The sequence below is a fragment of the Rattus norvegicus genome, chromosome 2 (genome assembly GCF_036323735.1).
Source record: "Rattus norvegicus strain BN/NHsdMcwi chromosome 2, GRCr8, whole genome shotgun sequence".
In the NCBI taxonomy this organism is placed as follows: domain Eukaryota; kingdom Metazoa; phylum Chordata; class Mammalia; order Rodentia; family Muridae; genus Rattus; species Rattus norvegicus.
In genome coordinates this window covers 122658251-122678341 of record NC_086020.1, presented here as the reverse complement: position 1 = coordinate 122678341, position 20091 = coordinate 122658251, and the positions used below count along the sequence as shown (strand labels likewise).

General features: G+C 45.0%; 1 non-coding gene across 1 annotated transcript; it reads left to right on the top strand.

The window, feature by feature from the left end:
* Positions 1-12353: 12353 nt before the first annotated feature.
* On the top strand, positions 12354-12490 carry LOC120101292 (small nucleolar RNA SNORA17). Its single transcript, XR_005501667.1, has one exon. It is a non-coding gene; the product is annotated as a small nucleolar RNA SNORA17 (small nucleolar RNA).
* The last annotated feature ends 7601 nt before the right edge of the window (positions 12491-20091 follow it).

The window sequence follows — 20091 nt, the reverse complement described above, 5'->3', positions numbered from 1 at the left end:
AAGACAACGGTCACACTACATCCGCAGTCAGGAATGCTCAGCTAGCTTCTTCTGCTCTTACAAAGTTTAGGATCCCTGCCTAAGGAATTGTTCCACCCAAATGGGTGGACACTCACAGGCATGCCTACAGGTCAATCTGACTCAGACAATCTTTTGTCTTTTACTGAGACTGCAGTCTCAGGGGATTCTCCACTGTGAAGGTAATAAGTAAAACTAACCACTCTAACTTGCAAGCCATTCTTTCTTTTCATCCCATTCTTCTATTTGCATATTTCTATGACTACTAGACTCACTTAACAATAATAGCATTATAATAAGTTTGGTATTTAGCAGAGCAAATCACCATTGGTGCTTCTATATAAATATTGGAACCAACTTGTCAAATTATAAATAATCTTCTGGAACCAGCATGATGGCTCAGTATGATAAGGCATTTGTCACTTGGTGATGTAAACTTCACAACCTGAGTGGGATCGCTGGAACCCACACAAGAGTGGAAAGAGAAAACTGACTTCACAAGGTTTTCCTCTGACCTCCACAGTTGTACTGTAGCACATCCATGTGAATACTCATGCAGACTTGGTGAGTGTGAGCATGTGCACGTGCATGCATACACACAATAACAAATAAAAATTTTAAAATAATGAAAAAACAAACTATTGCAACGTTGACTCCATCAATCCTGGAATATTAATGTCTCATTTCATTGAGATGTATCACATATGTTTACATAATTCTGTAAGTTTCCTGTACAGAGCTTAATGAAGTTTTTTAAGATGTTTCCAGGTATCTGGTGTTTCCAATGTCACTAAAGGGCATTTTGACTCCATTTCATAAGTACTCATCTTTGGTTGATCGAAAAACAATTTCTTATATATTTTATTTTGCGTGTACATGTGTTTATGCGTACATGAGGAGGCCAGGAGTCCACATCAGGCATCTTCCTTAGTCTTTCTCCACTTTAATTTTTTTTTAGACAGAGTCTCTCAGTAAACCTAGTAGTATAGTTCCCAACTTAGGGAGAGAAAGCAGCCAGCAAGCCCCAGGTGCCTCTCCCTCCCCAGGGCTGAGGTTACAGGAGCACACACTGCACCCCGGTTTTCAGGAGTGTTAGAGATGTGAACTCGGGGTCTCGTTCTTGTACATCAAGTTCTTTACCAATTGGGCCATCTTCTAGGACCCCACCAAACAATTTATTTTTAAATGATTTTCTGTCGAGTATCTTTTTACATGATATTTTATTAGTACTTCGAGATTCCGTACACACATGCAACCTGTTCGGGTCCTATTCACCAGCACTACTACTCCTAATGTCTCCCAGCTCTGCCTGCTATGCTCCACCACCTCTGAACTTTGTACCCTTTTTTTCTTCCCTGTAGCCCACAGAGTACAGCTTGTGCTGCCTATACATTGCCCACAGACATATGCATGTAAGGCCATCACGGGAGGTCCACCTAACAGGAGCCAACAAGCAAACAGACAAACCTGTCTTCAGGTATGTTCGCAAATGCCTTTTATCCCAGCACCTGGGAGGGAGAGGCAAGTGGATCTTGTCAGCTCCATACAAGTTTGGTCTACACAGAGAGTTTCAAGACAGTTAGGGGTACCTAGTGAGACTGGGGGTGGGGAGACGGAGAGAGAGAGACAGAGAGACAGAGACAGACAGAGAGACAGAGAGAGAGAGAGAGGAGACTGACTCTCCCTCCCCTAGAAGCTAGCCCTTGTCTATACCCCCTCAGCCAGAGGTTCCTGGGCAGGTCTGTATATGCCTTCACTCCGTCCAGCAATCTTGAAATGATTATCTATGAATTCCTAGGTTTTCCTAACTCACGCAACTAAATCACTTTCCAACCACAGCGCATTTTTTTAACCTCCTTCCAACCTCTACAAATGTCAGTTCTTGGGTTAGGGATATCTCTTAGCAAGCACAAGACTCTGGGTTGGATCCATTGTATTAAGATTATGAAGCAATGTTAAAGTAATCGTTTCCTTATTCTAGTAGTTTCTAAGAGTTTAATATCTTCAATATTTATAATTTAATGTTATATTCAGTATATTTTTTCTCAAATACCCTTTATCAATAATATGCCTGTAATTTACAGCTCACTAAGTACTCTTGCCATGACTGGATTCTGAGGTTCAACAAAGGCCTTGCTATTTGAATTGATGACTCTTGGCTTTAACCCATAATCAGAAAAAATAATTCAACCCGATCACAATGTTTTTTTTTCAAATATATTGTTGAATGATTGGCTAAAGATGTGGCATCTGAATTTATGAATTTCAAATTTGTCAGTTTGGGAGGGCTTTCGTTTTATTGTCAATTTTCTGGGTTTTTAACTTGGATTTTTGTTTGTTTGTTTTGTTTTGTTTGTTTAATCAACATTATTTCAGAAACACAAAGTAAGTAACTGATTTTCCTCTTTGTATGTTTTGGAGTAAAATGTGCCCAATCCGTATAATAACTTCAGTGTTTGGAAGACTCTTCAGTTAAAATAATCTATTCCTTAAGTTTTCCTTGTAGGAAAATGTCCTAGCTACTGGCTCAGTGTCTTTGATGGTTATGGCACTACTAAATTTAGATTTTTTTAAAAAAAATGGAACTTAAGAAGATTTGGCTCCCTCCATCTGGGTCTATAATATGAGACATATGACCACTAATGGATTTAAATTCTTTCATTCTCTCCTCTTGTGACATACTTAATAGCCATCTGAGGCAACCCCATGCCAGGACACCTGTGCCGTAAGGGGCTCCAGTTACACTGAGAAAGGGAAGCAGGTGAGAACGGAGTGCTTCTCTTGGCCGAGACAGCTGCTTCCTGTCACTGCCGTGTGGCACGTTGTCTTCCTGTGTCTCCATGCCTGATACCACAGTAGTTATGAGCAATGGATGTGGGTTTCCCTTCACAGTGACACCAGGATCTCCCCAGCGCAAGGCACCGCTCACTAACTCCCATGATTCAACCTCCTAGGAAACGTCCGCCTGCAGATCTTCTGGGAGCACTGCTGTTGTGGTGGACACACACCACAGTATTGCAGACTCTGTGTTTTCAAACCACACGAACTACCCCGTGTGGTGCACATCTCGGGAGGGTGGGACCTGATCAGTCCTCTACACCTCTGCTGTGTTCTGCTGCCAGAGCCCGTAATCACCATAAAACAGGTTGATTTCAGCCTGGGGTTGTGCTGGAAAATGACGGTTTGACTTCTTATTGGCACTTTGAAGAGAACATAGTCTTCTCCGGTTATTGTGCTCCTAGCACTAAAATATTGAGAAATAGACTTTCCATATGCAGTATAAGAAAAACAGCGAAAACCTAAGATGTATTCCCACTGCCCGTAATTTTTATTAGCTTTTTAAGAAAGCCCAGTGCCCATCAGCCCCAGCTCTTGTTAGTTTTATTGATGCAGTATAGACAATCCATAATCAAAACCATTGGCAAAACTGGTCGGCCCCTCTGCTGCTGCCCCAAAATTGGCAGAAAATTCTCATTTAGAATTTGTAAGAAAAACCCAGAGGAAGCTTGCAGAAATCCTTTATGCCATATTTCCCGGCAATGGAATATTTTCCTGCCTTTGAAAGAGTAATTAAATTTTACTTCAGCAGAAGTGTAAATCCAGGTGGTACGTGGGATACCATCCCCCCTCCAGTCATCCTTACCGACGCAACACCACACTCACTTACAATAAGCAGGATCCTTTGTAAAGCATTGGTTCAGTTTCTCGTGTGTGTGTGTGTGTGTGTGTGTGTGTGTGTGTGTGTGCGCGCGCGCGCATGTGTGGTGTGTGAGATGTATGAATGCTGGTGTGCATATGACGCAGTGGGAATCAACCACTTTGTGGAGTGAGTTCTTTCTTTCTTTCCACCTTTCCCGTGTCTCCTGGAATCGAACTCAGTCTACCATCAGCCTTGAGCAGCAAGCGCTTTACCCGCTTGAGCCAATTAATCAACCTAGTATCCCCCCTTTTGACCACGCTTCCAAATGTGAAGTCAGAGGCCGTGAATATAAAATACGTTCCTGCGGAGCACGGAAGGAAGAAGGTTTGGATCTGAGCCAGCTTTGCAAGCCAGGACGGATCTCAGTGTGGCCTGGTGCTGCCAGGACCCTTCCCTCAGTGCTGCACTGGGCTTTGGGCAAAAACCACAGGGCAGTTCAAGACACTGAACATGCCTCAGAATTACTTCCTGCAGGTGGATGGGGGAGGGTCAATGGCCCCATTTGGTCTAACCCAGCTCCTCTCTCTCCATCTCGGGTTATGTCAGCACTGTGCTGAGTTTGACCGAGTGAACTACAGCATCAGACGGGAGGCTGGATTCTCACCAAAAGGAGCTGGACGTGCAGTGTAGGGATGCTTACATGGATCCAGGGTGTCTTTCCTCAGTAAAGGCTGCACTTAAAATGTATGCTCCCGGGGTTGGGGATTTAGCTCAGTGGTAGAGCGCTTGCCTAGGAAGCGCAAGGCCCTGGGTTCGGTCCCCAGCTCCGAAGGAAAAAAAAAAAAAGAACCAAAAAAAAGTATGCTCCCAATAACTTTTAAGCAAACATAGGAATATAGCATGGTTTGAATTCAACTGTGAATCCTTAAAAGGACCCCTGACCTCAATGAGTCACATGACCAACTTCCAGGCAGACAGCTTTACAGGTGAGTGCAAGATGTTCGACTGTGACACAGTTAAAGTCGACTGAACCTCATGTTGTCCTGATGAGCACAGGGGACCTACTGATGAAAATGAAAGCTTCCTGTGGCCTCAATACCTCTGCCCACAAGCCCTACTTTACAGGGAAGATGACATACTGTAGAGGTCCTGACAGGTTCATCCGCCATGTGTCACTGAAGTCTGTTGTCTGAGCCCGTAGGAAGTCAGAAGACAGGTAGTTCAGAAATGCAAGCCTGGGACTGAGAGAAGGCAGACAACAGTGTAACCGGGGAGTAAGGGGGAAGGGAAGTTGTGAAGGAGCCTCCTGAGAGGGGCAAAGAAGGGCTTTGTAGACCTGAAAGGGAGGGGCCAAACACCTCATTCTCCAAAACCTGGAGTTCTCCTTCTCTCCTCCAAGAAAGTTTTCTTTTTTTTTTATTAACTTGAGTATTTCTTATATACATTTCAAGTGTTATTCCCTTTCCCGGTTTCCGGGCAAACATCCCCCTCCCCCCTCCCCTTCCTTATGGGTGTTCCCCTCCCAACCCTCCCCCCATTGCCGCCCTCCCCCCATAGTCTAGTTCACTGGGGGTTCAGTCTTAGCAGGACCCAGGGCTTCCCCTTCCACTGGTGCTCTTACTAGGATATTCATTGCTACCTATAAAGTCAGAGTCCAGGGTCAGTCCATGTATAGTCTTTAGGTAGTGGCTTAGTCCCTGGAAGCTCTGGTTGCTTGGCATTGTTGTACTTTTGGGGTCTCGAGCCCCTTCAAGCTCTTCCAGTTCTTTCTCTGATTCCTTCAACAGGGGACCTATTCTCAGTTCAGTGGTTTGCTGCTGGCATTCGCCTCTGTATTTGCTGTATTCTGGCTGTGTCTCTCAGGAGCGATCTACATCCGGCTCCTGTCGGTCTGCACTTCTTTGCTTCATCCATCTTGTCCAATTGGGTGGCTGTATATGTATGGGCCACATGTGGGGCAGGCTCTGAATGGGTGTTCCTTCAGTCTCTGTTTTAATCTTTGCCTCTCCCTTCCCTGCCAAGGGTATTCTTTTTCCTCATTTAAAGAAGGAGTGAAGCATTCACATTTTGATCATCCGTCTTGAGTTTGGTTTGTTCTAGGCATCTAGGGTAATTCAAGCATTTGGGCTAATAGCCACTTATCAATGAGTGCATACCATGTATGTCTTTCTGTGATTGGGTTAGCTCACTCAGGATGATGTTTTCCAGTTCCAACCATTTGCCTACGAATTTCATAAACTCGTTGTTTTTGATAGCTGAGTAATATTCCATTGTGTAGATGTACCACATTTTCTGTATCCATTCCTCTGTTGAAGGGCATCTGGGTTCTTTCCATTTTCTGGCTATTATAAATAAGGCTGCGATGAACATAGTGGAGCACGTGTCTCTTTTATATGTTGAGGCATCTTTTGGGTATATGCCCAAGAGAGGTATAGCTGGATCCTCAGGCAGTTCAATGTCCAATTTTCTGAGGAACCTCCAGACTGATTTCCAGAATGGTTTTACCAGTCTGCAATCCCACCAACAATGGAGGAGTGTTCCTCTTTCTCCACATCCTCGCCAGCATCTGCTGTCACCTGAGTTTTTGATCTTAGCCATTCTCACTGGTGTGAGGTGAAATCTCAGGGTTGTTTTGATTTGCATTTCCCTTATGACTAAAGATGTTGAACATTTCTTTAGGTGTTTCTCAGCCATTCGGCATTCCTCAGCTGTGAATTCTTTGTTTAGCTCTGAACCCCATTTTTTATTTGTTTCCCTGCGGTCTAACTTCTTGAGTTCTTTGTATATTTTGGATATAAGGCCTCTATCTGTTGTAGGATTGGTAAAGATCTTTTCCCAATCTGTTGGTTGCCGTTTTGTCCTAACCACAGTGTCCTTTGCCTTACAGAAGCTTTGCAGTTTTATGAGATCCCATTTGTCGATTCTTGATCTTAGAGCATAAGCCATTGGTGTTTTGTTTAGGAAATTTTTTCCAGTGCCCATGTGTTCCAGATGCTTCCCTAGTTTTTCTTCTATTAGTTTGAGTGTGTCTGGTTTGATGTGGAGGTCCTTGATCCACTTGGACTTAAGCTTTGTACAGGGTGATAAGCATGGATCGATCTTCATTCTTCTACATGTTGACCTCCAGTTGAACCAGCACCATTTGCTGAAAATGCTATCTTTTTTCCATTGGATGGTTTTGGCTCCTTTGTCAAAAATCAAGTGACCATAAGTGTGTGGGTTCATTTCTGGGTCTTCAATTCTATTCCATTGGTCTATCTGTCTGTCTCTGTACCAATACCATGCAGTTTTTATCACTATTGCTCTGTAATACTGCTTAAGTTCAGGGATAGTGATTCCCCCTGAAGTCCTTTTATTGTTGAGGATAGCTTTAGCTATCCTGGGTTTTTTGTTATTCCAGATGAATTTGCAAATTGTTCTGTCTAACTCTTTGAAGAATTGGATTGGTATTTTGATGGGGATTGCATTGAATCTGTAGATTGCTTTTGGTAAAATGGCCATTTTTACTATATTAATCCTGCCAATCCATGAGAATGGGAGATCTTTCCATCTTCTGAGGTCTTCTTCAATTTCCTTCTTCAGTGTCTTGAAGTTCTTATTGTACAGATCTTTTACTTGCTTGGTTAAAGTCACACCGAGGTACTTTATATTATTTGGGTCTATTATGAAGGGTGTCGTTTCCCTAATTTCTTTCTCGGCTTGTTTCTCTTTTGTATAGAGGGAGGCAACTGATTTATTTGAGTTAATTTTATACCCAGCCACTTTGCTGAAGTTGCTTATCAGCTTTAGTAGTTCTCTGGTGGAACTTTTGGGATCACTTAAATATACTATCATGTCATCTGCAAATAGTGATATTTTGACCTCTTCTTTTCCGATCTGTATCCCCTTGATCTCCTTTTGTTGTCTGATTGCTCTGGCTAGAACTTCAAGAACTATATTGAATAAGTAGGGAGAGAGTGGGCAGCCTTGTCTAGTCCCTGATTTTAGTGGGATTGCTTCAAGTTTCTCTCCATTTAGTTTAATGTTAGCAACTGGTTTGCTGTATATGGCTTTTACTATGGTTAGGTATGGGCCTTGAATTCCTATTCTTTCCAGGACTTTTATCATGAAGGGGTGTTGAATTTTGTCAAATGCTTTCTCAGCATCTAATGAAACGATCATGTGGTTCTGTTCTTTCAGTTTGTTTATATAATGGATCACATTGATGGTTTTCCGTATATTAAACCATCCCTGCATGCCTGGGATGAAGCCTACTTGATCATGGTGGATGATTGTTTTGATGTGCTCTTGAATTCGGTTTGCCAGAATTTTATTGAGTATTTTTGCGTTGATATTCATAAGGGAAATTGGTCTGAAGTTCTCTTTCTTTGTTGTGCCTTTGTGTGGTTTAGGTATAAGAGTAATTGTGGCTTCGTAGAAGGAATTCGGTAGGGCTCCATCTGTTTCAATTTTGTGGAATAGTTTGGATAATATTGGTATGAGGTCTTCTATGAAGGTTTGATAGAATTCTGCACTAAACCCGTCTGGACCTGGGCTCTTTTTGGTTGGGAGACCTTTAATGACTGCTTCTATTTCCTTAGGAGTTATGGGGTTGTTTAACTGGTTTATCTGTTCCTGATTTAACTTCGATACCTGGTATCTGTCTAGGAAATTGTCCATTTCCTGAAGATTTTCAAGTTTTGTTGAATATATAGGTTTTTATAGTAAGATCTGATGATTTTTTGAATTTCCTCTGAATCTGTAGTTATGTCTCCCTTTTCATTTCTGATTTTGTTAATTTGGACGCACTCTCTGTGTCCTCTCGTTAGTCTGGCTAAGGGTTTATCTATCTTGTTGATTTTCTCAAAGAACCAACTTTTGGTTCTGTTGATTCTTTCTATGGTCCCTTTTGTTTCTACTTGGTTGATTTCAGCTCTGAGTTTGATTATTTCCTGCCTTCTACTCCTCCTGGGTGTATTTGCTTCTTTTTGTTCTAGAGCTTTTAGGTGTGCTGTCAAGCTGCTGACATATGCTCTTTCCTGTTTCTTTCTGCAGGCACTCAGCGCTATGAGTTTTCCTCTTAGCACAGCTTTCATTGTGTCCCATAAGTTTGGGTATGTTGTACCTTCATTTTCATTAAATTCTAAAAAGTTTTTAATTTCTTTCTTTATTTCTTCCTTGACCAGGTTATCATTGAGTAGAACATTGTTCAATTTCCACGTATATGTGGGCATTCTTCCCTTATTGTTATTGAAGACCAGTTTTAGGCCGTGGTGGTCCGATAGCACGCATGGGATTATTTCTATCTTTTTGTACCTGTTGAGGCCTGTTTTTTGACCAATTATATGGTCAATTTTGGAGAAAGTACCATGAGGAGCTGAGAAGAAGGTATATCCTTTTGCTTTAGGATAGAATGTTCTATAAATATCCGTTAAGTCCATTTGGCTCATGACTTCTCTTAGTCTGTCGACATCACTGTTTAATTTCTGTTTCCATGATCTGTCCATTGATGAGAGTGGGGTGTTGAAATCTCCCACTATTATTGTGTGAGGTGCAATGTGTGTTTTGAGCTTTAGTAAGGTTTCTTTTACGTAGGATTGAGAGTTCATCTTGGTGGATTTTTCCTTTGATGAATATGAAGTGTCCTTCCTTATCTTTTTTGATGCCTTTTAGTTGAAAATTGATTTTATTTGATATTAGAATGGCTACTCCAGCTTGCTTCTTCTGACCATTTGCTTGGAAAGTTGTTTTCCAGCCTTTCACTCTGAGGTAGTGTCTGTCTTTGTCTCTGAGGTGTGTTTCCTGTAGGCAGCAGAATGCAGGGTCCTCGTTGCGTATCCAGTTTGTTAATCTATGTCTTTTTATTGGGGAGTTGAGGCCATTGATATTGAGAGATATTAAGGAATAGTGATTATTGCTTCCCGTTATATTCATATTTGGATGTGAGGTTATGTTTGTGTGCTTTCATTCTCTTTGTTTTGTTGCCAAGACGATTAGTTTCTTGCTTCTTCTAGGGTATAGCTTGCCTCCTTATGTTGGGCTTTACCATTTATTATCCTTTGTAGTGCTGGATTTGTAGAAAGATATTGTGTAAATTTGGTTTTGTCATGAAATATCTTGGTTTCTCCATCAATGTTAATTGAGAGTTTTGCTGGATACAGTAACCTGGGCTGGCATTTGTGTTCTCTTAGGGTCTGTATGACATCAGTCCAGGATCTTCTGGCCTTCATAGTTTCTGGCGAGAAGTCTGGTGTGATTCTGATAGGTCTGCCTTTATATGTTACTTGATCTTTTTCCCTTACTGCTTTTAATATTCTTTATTTATTTTGTGCGTTTGGTGTTTTGACAACTATGTGACGGGAGGTGTTTCTTTTCTGGTCAAATCTATTTGGAGTTCTGTAGGCTTCCTGTATGTCTATGGGTATCTCTTTTTTTAGGTTAGAGAAGTTTTCTTCTATGATTTTGTTGAAGATATTTACTGGGCCTTTGAGCTGGGAGTCTTCACTCTCTTCTATACCTATTATCCTTAGGTTTGATCTTCTCATTGAGTCCTGGATTTCCTGTATGTTTTGGACCAGTAGCTTTTTCCGCTTTACATTATCTTTGACAGTTGAGTCAATGATTTCTATGGAATCTTCTGCTCCTGAGATTCTCTCTTCCATCTCTTGTATTCTGTTGGTGAAGCTTGTATCTACAGCTCCTTGTCTCTTCTTTTGGTTTTCTATATCCAGGGTTGTTTCCATGTGTTCTTTCTTGATTGCTTCTATTTCCATTTTTAATTCCTTCAACTGTTTGATTGTGTTTTCCTGGAATTCTTTCAGGGATTTTTGTGACTCCTCTCTATGGGCTTCTACTTGTTTATTTATGTTTTCCTGGAATTCTTTCAGGGATTTTTGTGTCTCCTCTCTATGGGCTTCTACTTGTTTATTTATGTTTTCCTGGAATTCTTTCAGACATTTTTGCGATTCCTCTCTGTAGGCTTCTACTTGTTCTCTAAGGGAGTTCTTTACGTCTTTCTTGAAGTCCTCCAGCATCATGATCAAAAATGATTTTGAAACTAGATCTTGCTTTTCTGGTGTGTTTGGATATTCCATGTTTGTTTTGATGGGAGAATTGGGCTCCGATGGTGCCATGTAGTCTTGGTTTCTGTTGCTTGGGTTCCTGCGCTTGCCTCTCGCCATCAGATTATCTCTAGTGTTACTTTGTTCTGCTATTTCTGACAGTGGCTAGACTGTCCTATAAGCCTGTGTGTCAGGAGTGCTGTAGACCTGTTTTCCTCTCTTTCAGTCAGTTATGGGGACAGAGTGTTCTGCTTTCGGGCGTGTAGTTTTTCCTCTCTACAGGTCTTCAGCTGTTCCTGTGGGCCTGTGTCTTGAGTTCACCAGGCAGCTTTCTTGCAGCAGAAAAGTTGGTCTTACCTGTGGTCCCGAGGCTCAAGTTCGCTCGTGGGGTGCTGCCCACGGGCTCTCTGCAGCGGCAGCAACCAGGAAGACCTGTGCCGCCCCTTCCGGGAGCTTCAGTGCACCAGGGTTCCAGATGGTCTTTGGCTTTTTCCTCTGGCATCCGAGATGTGTGGGCAGAGAGCAGTCTCTTCTGGTTTCCCAGGCTTGTCTGCCTCTCTGAAGGTTTAGCTCTCCCTCCCACGGGATTTGGGTGCAGAGAACTGTTTATCCGGTCTGTTTCCTTCAGGTTCCGGCAGTGTCTCAGGCAGGGGTCCTGCCGCTCCTGGGCCCTCCCCCACGGGAGCCCAGAGGCCTTATACAGTTTCCTCTTGGGCCAGGGATGTGGGCAGGGGTGAGCAGTGTTGGTGGTCTCTTCCGCTCTGCAGCCTCAGGAGTGCCCACCTGACCAGGCAGTTGGGTCTCTCTCTCATGGGGTCTGGGAGCAGAGAGATGCTGCGGGCCGGGATCCTCGGGTCCAAGAAAGTTTTTAATAAAGAAAATCATCGAAGAGAACACTACAGGCCCGCATTGCAGAATTAGCATATGAAAAGAAAAGTTGGCAAAGAGAAAGGTAGGAACCCAACTCCCCTCCCCCTACCGCCACACTATGCCAAATAAATTGATCCTTGCCTGCACCAGCCTTGAGTATGTACACACACACACACACACACACACACACACACACACACATTTTACATACGCATATTTACAACAGTTGTCTGTCTGGGGCCTCCTGCCAGAGGCCCATACAGAGCATAGGCACAGAGGTACTTTGGTGTCTGAACTGACCTGTAGCTTATTATAATATTCAAACATACATCCCTGGGCGGAGGTTTAAGATGCTAAGGACATACATATAGAACTACATATAACAAAGCAAAGAGAGACTATGTATGAGCCAAAAGCTTCCCCTATGTGACATAAACGCCCCAACTCATTGCACTATGGGACAATCCTGAAGCTAAACCGTCTCTCTTTCCTCCAAATTGCTTCCTCCCTCAGGCACATGTTTCTTCCTAATGCACCATCCCTGACTCTAATATAACCAAACATCTCTGCTCGAACCCTTGCTTCAGGAACTAAGAACCAGGAACCCTGCCAAGGTACCACTGAACCCCAATATAAGCTGATGCAGGGGTGCTCTTATTTCCCTCTCCTAAAACATCCTACAAATGCACCAAGCATAGCACACTGGACATTGAAGGAACCAAATCTGCTACAAGTTAGTGTGAATGATGCTGGCGATTAGCTAGGGTTAAAAAATCAAATTAGCTATCACCCCTTAGAGGCATTGCAGGTGTGGCTGCTGTGTCACCTGCCTGTGCCTCAGAAGGTGGCAGAGAGGAGAGAGGCTCTGTCTCTGCTCAGTGTTCTGACCTGTGAACGTCTGAATGGTTAGTAGCCTTACACTCCCTGACAAAAGGAAGCTTGAGATAACCACCAGTCCAGCACCTCAAAGGTCTGCCTGGCTCGGATGGTGGGGATCAAGACCACAGCTGGGTTCTCGGGCCCCAGGCAGGAGTGAGCCCAAGACAAATGACTCTTGCATGGAGCCACTCAGGTGGGCTCCGGTGAGAATCAAGTTCTAGATAACCACCAGACCAGCATGTGGGGCCTGGACAGGGAGCTAGCCTGAGATGAACACCAGTCTGCTGCCTCTTAAACCTTCAAGGAACAGGGAGAGGAGAAGCATGCCCAAGATGACTCCTGCCCAGCAGTGTAATGTATGAGTGGGGCTTAGCACCCCTGAGACCACTGGACTCCTGAGACTCTAGACATTCAGAGATTCCACTCCTGAGATGACCTCAGACACTCAGAGAGCCCATACACCACTAAGAGGAACAAGTGGTGGAGAAATGGAAGAGAAAGAGAAACAGAAGGATATGGGCACAATGAAGAAAGGCAGAACTGGAGACTTGAGGGTAGTGAGGAACAGCCTGATGTGAATAGCCCATGATCTCACCTGGAACCATGGTGGGGTCCTAGCCTGTGATGTCACTGGGGACCACATGTGTCCATGGCCCTGCAGCAGCAAGGATGTGTTAGTGCCAAAGGCCAGCCTGGTCTATACTCCCACCCTAGGACATGTCGACCTCTGAAGCTTATACAGAATTGGCCCCACCCCTCACCTGGGCATCATGGGAGACCTGGCCCTGGACTTGTGAGAGTAGGAGAGCAGGCCCTGCCCCTCACCCTCTGCAGCACTCAGGAGAGCAGGCTCTGCTCCTTGCCTGGGCAACAGGGTACAGCTTGCTCTGGTGGTGGGGGTTGCTGGTGAACAGGCCCCAGGGGACATAAGAGCAGAAGAACCAGTGGACTGACCATCTCAGATACCTCTCAAGCCCAGATCCAGGGTTTTTAAGTGGCCCACCCCAACGTCTACACCATCAATGAACTGCTGGAGTCTAGAAAGGGGCTGCTCCTATCGATTCAAAGTGACATAATCTCCAAGAGGAGTCCCAGTATTGATAGAATAGCAGATGCCAGAGGCCCCATAATAGACCAACAAGCCATTGCAATGAACACTTGCAAGCGAAGAAATGTGGACAAAAGTATACTGTGGGACACACTGTGACACACTACAGCTTCTACAATGAGGATTTTCCCCCTCTGTTAGGAGGAGAGATCGAAAGGGTAGAGGACGGGCATGAACAGGGGGGAAGATGAGTGGGATTTGGGTACGATGTGAAATTCACAAAGAATCAATAGAACATTTTTAAAAAATGGAATCCGCCGACCAGTAAATCAAAGGGTTAAAGTTATGTTATCCCTATGCAGCAATTAATCCCCACTGTCAACTTAACTGGCTTTAGAATCACCCAGGTATTTCCAGAGAGGCCTAACTGGAGGTGGAAGAGCCACCCAGAATGTGGGCAGCACCCTCCCATGGACCAGGGGAAGGAGCCAGCTGAGCTCCATGGACCAGGGGAAGGAGCCAGCTGAGCATCCATGGACCAGGGGAAGGACCCAGCTGAGCTCCATGGACCAGGGGAAGGAGCCAGCTGAGCTCCATGGACCAGGGGAAGGAGCCAGCTGAGCATCCATGGACCAGGGGAAGGACCCAGCTGAGCATCCATGGACCAGGGGAAGGACCCAGCTGAGCTCCATGGACCAGGGGAAGGACCCAGCTGAGCATCCATGGACCAGGGGAAGGAGCCAGCTGAGCATCCATGGACCAGGGGAAGGAGCCAGCTGAGCATCCATGGACCAGGGGAAGGAGCCAGCTGAGCATCCATGGACCAGGGGAAGGAGCCAGCTGAGCATCCATGGACCAGGGGAAGGAGCCAGCTGAGCATCCATGGACCAGGGGAAGGAGCCAGCTGAGCATCCATGGACCAGGGGAAGGAGCCAGCTGAGCATCCATGGACCAGGGGAAGGACCCAGCTGAGCATCCATGGACCAGGGGAAGGACCCAGCTGAGCATCCATGGACCAGGGGAAGGACCCAGCTGAGCATCCATGGACCAGGGGAAGGACCCAGCTGAGCATCCATGGACCAGGGGAAGGACCCAGCTGAGCTCCATGGACCAGGGGAAGGAGCCAGCTGAGCATCCGTGGACCAGGGGAAGGAGCCAGCTGAGCATCCGTGGACCAGGGGAAGGAGCCAGCTGAGCCCCATGGACCAGGAGAAGGAGCCAGCTGAGCTCCATGGACCAGGGGAAGGAGCCAGCTGAGCATCCATGGACCAGGGGAAGGAGCCAGCTGAGCATCCATGGACCAGGGGAAGGAGCCAGCTGAGCTCCATGGACCAGGGGAAGGAGCCAGCTGAGCATCCATGGACCAGGGGAAGGACCCAGCTGAGCATCCGTGGACCAGGGGAAGGAGCCAGCTGAGCATCCGTGGACCAGGGGAAGGAGCCAGCTGAGCCCCATGGACCAGGGGAAGGAGCCAGCTGAGCTCCATGGACCAGGGGAAGGAGCCAGCTGAGCATCCATGGACCAGGGGAAGGAGTAAGCTGAGCATCCATGGACCAGGGGAAGGAGTCATCTGAGCTTCAGCAATCTTTTCTCTCTGATGCTGACCATGGTTGAGCACGCCTGCTGCCACAGCCACGGTAGACCAGACATGGTGCCAGGCATGGTGGACTGGACCCTTAACTGTGGGGAAATAAGACTTTAGCCATGGCTCCAATACTTGTCAGCATTCTCAACTGCTTTGCTTTATTCCGTAAAGCTTTGAAACTGAAACCATGTGAATCAAAGCAGATGGGAGCAAGAGTAATGTGAGCTGACGGACAAGGAACTCAAAATCTCCCCCCAGTTTAACCAGGAAAACACACAATGCTTCCCACCCTCCCAACTCCTCCCCCCAACCCCCAGGGCTGTGTGCTGCTGACGCTGGGTGCTTATCTTCTTCCCACAAGGAAGAAATCCTGACCCCTGGTTTCACAATTGCTGGTTGCACAGTGCTCTGTCCCTCATGGCTTAATCCAATTATCACTGATTAATTGAGCAAATTCCTCTGAAGAGGATTAATGTTTCTGGAACATAAGGAAGATCATCCTGGATCTACACGGAACCACAAACCAACTGTTTAAAAGAAAGAAAAGAGCCAGGCTGTTAGGCACCTGTTTCATCTACCTGGTGCCAAGACAAATGGGTTTTCGTCACAGGAGAAGGGCTTGTTTCTGTTTTTGGTTTTTTATTTTATTGGGTTATCTCAGAACTGAGATGTCTCGGAGACACAGACTGACAGTAAAAAGCACTTGCTTTAAGTTCAGACAAACAGGTAATAAGAGCTCATGAGGTGATAGGAGGAGCTGAAGCAGTGGCCCAGTCAGAAAAGTGCTACATTAGCAATGAGGACTGAAGTCTTATCTTCAGAACTCACACCAAAAACACAAAAACTGATTCAGAAATGTACACCTACACACAGAGACACACAGACAGACACTGACAAAAAGACACACTCACAGACATACACAGAGTCATACACACAAACAGATAGACACACAGACACAGACAGATAAACTCACACACACACACACACACACACACACACACACACACACACACACACTTATCCAGGCACCAGCATGTGTGGCTCTGTATGAAGGTCCGACCCACCATCTGTCACAGCACTGCCCACCGTAGTTCAAGTAGGCCTAGGAGTGGCTCTGGCCATTGTTCTAAACAGAGCAAATGGTAGACCTTGGAGGCAACCATCTGAGAGTAATTCTGCAGAAACACAGAACTTGTAAGTGATGGAAGCCACAGTGGGCTCTACCCCCATGTCAGAATATTGCAGACAGCCTAGTTCAGGCAGAAAGTTGCCACAGTGTCGACTGCCACAGCAAGTCCCCGTTAGGGCAGCATGGGGAAACTGAGTTCCCTCTTTTGTGTTCTTATACTGATTGAAGATGGATTCAGAGGAATAATAAGGAAGGCCAGCTGAAAATCTTAAAGTCATATCCTTTGGTAAGCACCAACATGGCAGACAAGAAGGTGGAGAAAGAGTAAGGAAGACCAAAGTGTTCAGGAAAGTATGCTTGGGAAAGAAAGAAAAAGAAGTGAGAAATCATACTTTTCTAAGTTGGGACTCAGGAAAGCAGGCAAGCTCCACGGTGCTGTATGACAGAAGTTCTGTACGTCACCATGTCAGGATAGGAAAAGTGCATCTCATTAAAGGGATAATTGTTCATCCCTCCTTTGAATGACAGTCTTCCTGAGGGATAGTCTCTTGTCAGGTGATTGGCCCCAGTGGATTAACTCTTAAAGGAAGAGACAATGTATGTAATGTTCTAAGCTTTGGAGAAGATCAGAATGCCTTGTCTCCCAATGCCAATCTACCCAGGGCCAAGGGCAGATTCCATTAGACAGGGATTCATCCTCAGTGGTCTCTAAGGCTCCTGTAACAATGCCTGGTGGAGGCATCACAGTAGGAGTGTGACAAGATTCCCGGACTATAAAATCACCAGTGTGCAATGCATGGGCAAGTGGAAGGCATGAGGCCCCAGAACCAGAGTTGAAGCATACACTAAGGGCAGGAAAGCTATGAATACGAAACTTGTTGAGGTCTGGGGTCCAATCCCTTCTCCCAGGGTATCTACCTTGTAGCTCATGGACTGGGAAAAATCTTTCTGGAGTCCTAAGATTTAATGTCTGCTTTGTTGAGATTTGGTCTTGCCTAGAGCCTCTCCTACACCTACACTGTCTGTCCTGGGCCTGACCCAATGTTGTATTTGGGAGCAATTGACTTTGCTTTGGTCTCACAGGTTCACAGCTGGAGAACAATCCAGTGAATCATGCTTCAGTGCCTCCCATGTCTGACTTCCCCCTAGAGTCTGGTCTCAGGACATTTCAATTGACTCTGAAACAAGTTAAGATTAGAATGGATATAGTTTATATGAGAAAAGAATGCAACAGAAGGGGTTGGGGATTTAGCTCAGTGGTAGAGCGCTTGCCTAGGAAGCGCAAGGCCCTGGGTTCGGTCCCCAGCTCCGAAAAAAAGAACCAAAAAAAAAAAAAAAAGAATGCAACAGAAGATACAGACACTATGGTTTGTGTTCCAAGGGTTCATGTCTCATAAGTTTAGTCTTCGGTCCACACTGTGGGGAGGTATGACATTCATCAGTTCACTAGGTCATGAGGATTCATTCATGAATGAACCACTATCATAAGGTTTGGTTCATTTAAAATGTGAATTAGGAGCTGTGAGATGGCCCAGAGGGAAAAAGGTTTCTCTTCCAAGATTACCTGAATCTGATTTTTATCTCCAGCACCCACAAAGAAGGAGAAAATGAACTCCAAAAGATGTCTTCTGACTCCCACATGTTGAAGTGCATGAGTGCACGCACACACACATAAACACAAAATGAATGTGTATGTGCATGTGTGCCACTACACACAAGTAGAGGTCAGAGGACAACTTGCAGAATCTCCTTCCACCATGAAGGTCCCAGAGATTGAACTCAAGCCATCTGCCTTGGCAGCAAGCTCCATAAACCTCTCAGCCATCTTGCTGGCCCTAGCTGCTTGTTTTGAAAATAGAGTTTTAAAGGACCAGAGTCAAGTGAGTGAAGTTGGGATACTCAACTGCAAGGTCAGATGATGTTGTCAGTGGCTGTAGGACACAAGGACAGACAGAGCCCCATGCTGCAGCAGCCAGCCTTCCATTCAGAGACCTCAACTCAGGTGAAGGCTGGATTCTTGACTTGATCAAAGAAAGAATTGTAGGCTGAGTCCGTATTAAGAAGAGATGTGCCTTATCAAAAGGAAGCATTTTAAAATAGATTTGTGTGCAGTTACTAGAAAGAGGTGTCCAGAGAATAAAATATGGGGGAGAAAGCATGTGGGCTTCTCCAGAGAGAAGCACACTTCCCTACTTTCAGAAGAGTTGCCTATGAGATTTGGGTGGGTTCTGAAGTCACAGCTCCAGTGGGTTGCTTAGGAATCTAAAGGAGATTATGGTATGGCTCTTGAGGTGCAGGGCAGGATTGCAGCCAGTAAGGTGAAATAAGGGGTCAGGAAGATAGGGAGTTTTTCTTCACCAAGTTCCCAGAAACTATTGGGAGAAGAGCAAGGCCATGTTCAAGGGTATGCTCTCACAAACCTTAAACATGCTTTGCCATTTTCATCCTCCTTGGAAAGTATCTCTATAGAAAAGGAGTGTTGTCTACATGCTGATCCCGTCCCAGTGAGTCTTGTTCATTGTGCTAGGATTCCAACTCTCAGCTGGCCAGAGACTCCCACCAGATCCCCCGGTGAGGGCCCCTTTCCCTTGGCACAGCCCCTGGGTTCTCTTCTCTTTCCACCCTACCATGCCTTCTTCCTTAGACTTCTGATATAATGCTCATTGTGAATTATCTTTGTTCATTTGGGTGTTTCTTCTAAGTTGCTTCACTAGGATTTCCTGACCATGTTTTTGAAGCTTCTTTAATTCTGTGTCCAACTTCACTCATGTCTTTCTAATCTCAGTCTCACAATACTCAAAAAAATTAAATTAAACACAAGGAAATCATGTAATTCATATATAATAGATTATTAAAATTAGCATCCAGTAAGCAGTTTTAATACTTAATAGATATTAAATGTTATCTGAAATATACAAGTCCTACTCACAAGTTAATATCACAATAAGACTCAAAGCAAGAAAGTAGTCTCCACAGGAAGGATGACACCTCATGGTTAAAAAAAATAATGTAGGGGTTGGGGATTTAGCTCAGTGGTAGAGCACTTGCCTAGCAAGCGCAAGGCCCTGGGTTCGGTCCCCAGCTCCGAAAAAAAAAAAAAAAAAAAAAAAAAGAATGTAGTATTAAGGATCAACCAACCCAGTAACAGCTCATTCTTGAGCTCCTTCCCTTCATGCTGTGACTTCACTGTTTAGTCTAGTCTGTCTTCTCACGGCCAGATCTCTGAGTGTGCAGAAATGCAAACTGAGACTCATTTATTCTTGCTGCTTGTGTGCTAAGAGCATAGCCCCTCAGACAGATCTAAGTATCTTCCACACACTTGATGTTTTCTTAAAAGGTCAACTCTCCTAATGCCACGTAGGTTACCGAGTTTCCTTACTGAGTTCACTTCCCCTACCCTGAAGAGGTCTGTCTTACAGGCCATTCCCAGGAGCCAGGTATAAGGAGAGATAATGAACTTGTGATGTCCAAATGTCACTCCTAACACATGAGCTGGGCATCTAGGGTTTCTGAGATCTGAGGTTGAGAGCAGTAGAACATCTCCATTGTTTCTTCTATATCTGTGCTAAAGCCCTTATACCCTGTTCATCCCCAGGTCTACTGCCAGAGCAGTTAACAACATAGCTGCCATGACATGTGCTTCAGCGAAGCAGGTAACATCAACAACTTTTTCTTATACCTGTTGGGAGGCAGCCCATGCCATGGCACCTGAGTGAAGGTCAGGGGGTAACTTCCAGGACTTGAATCCCTCCCTTAACCATGTGGGTCCCAGAGAACCAACTCAGGTCTATAGGTTTGTCAGCAAGTTTTGTCACCCACAGATACACATGGCTGATCCCCAACAACTTTTAAGAGACATTTTAAAAGAAAGACAAGCAAAAT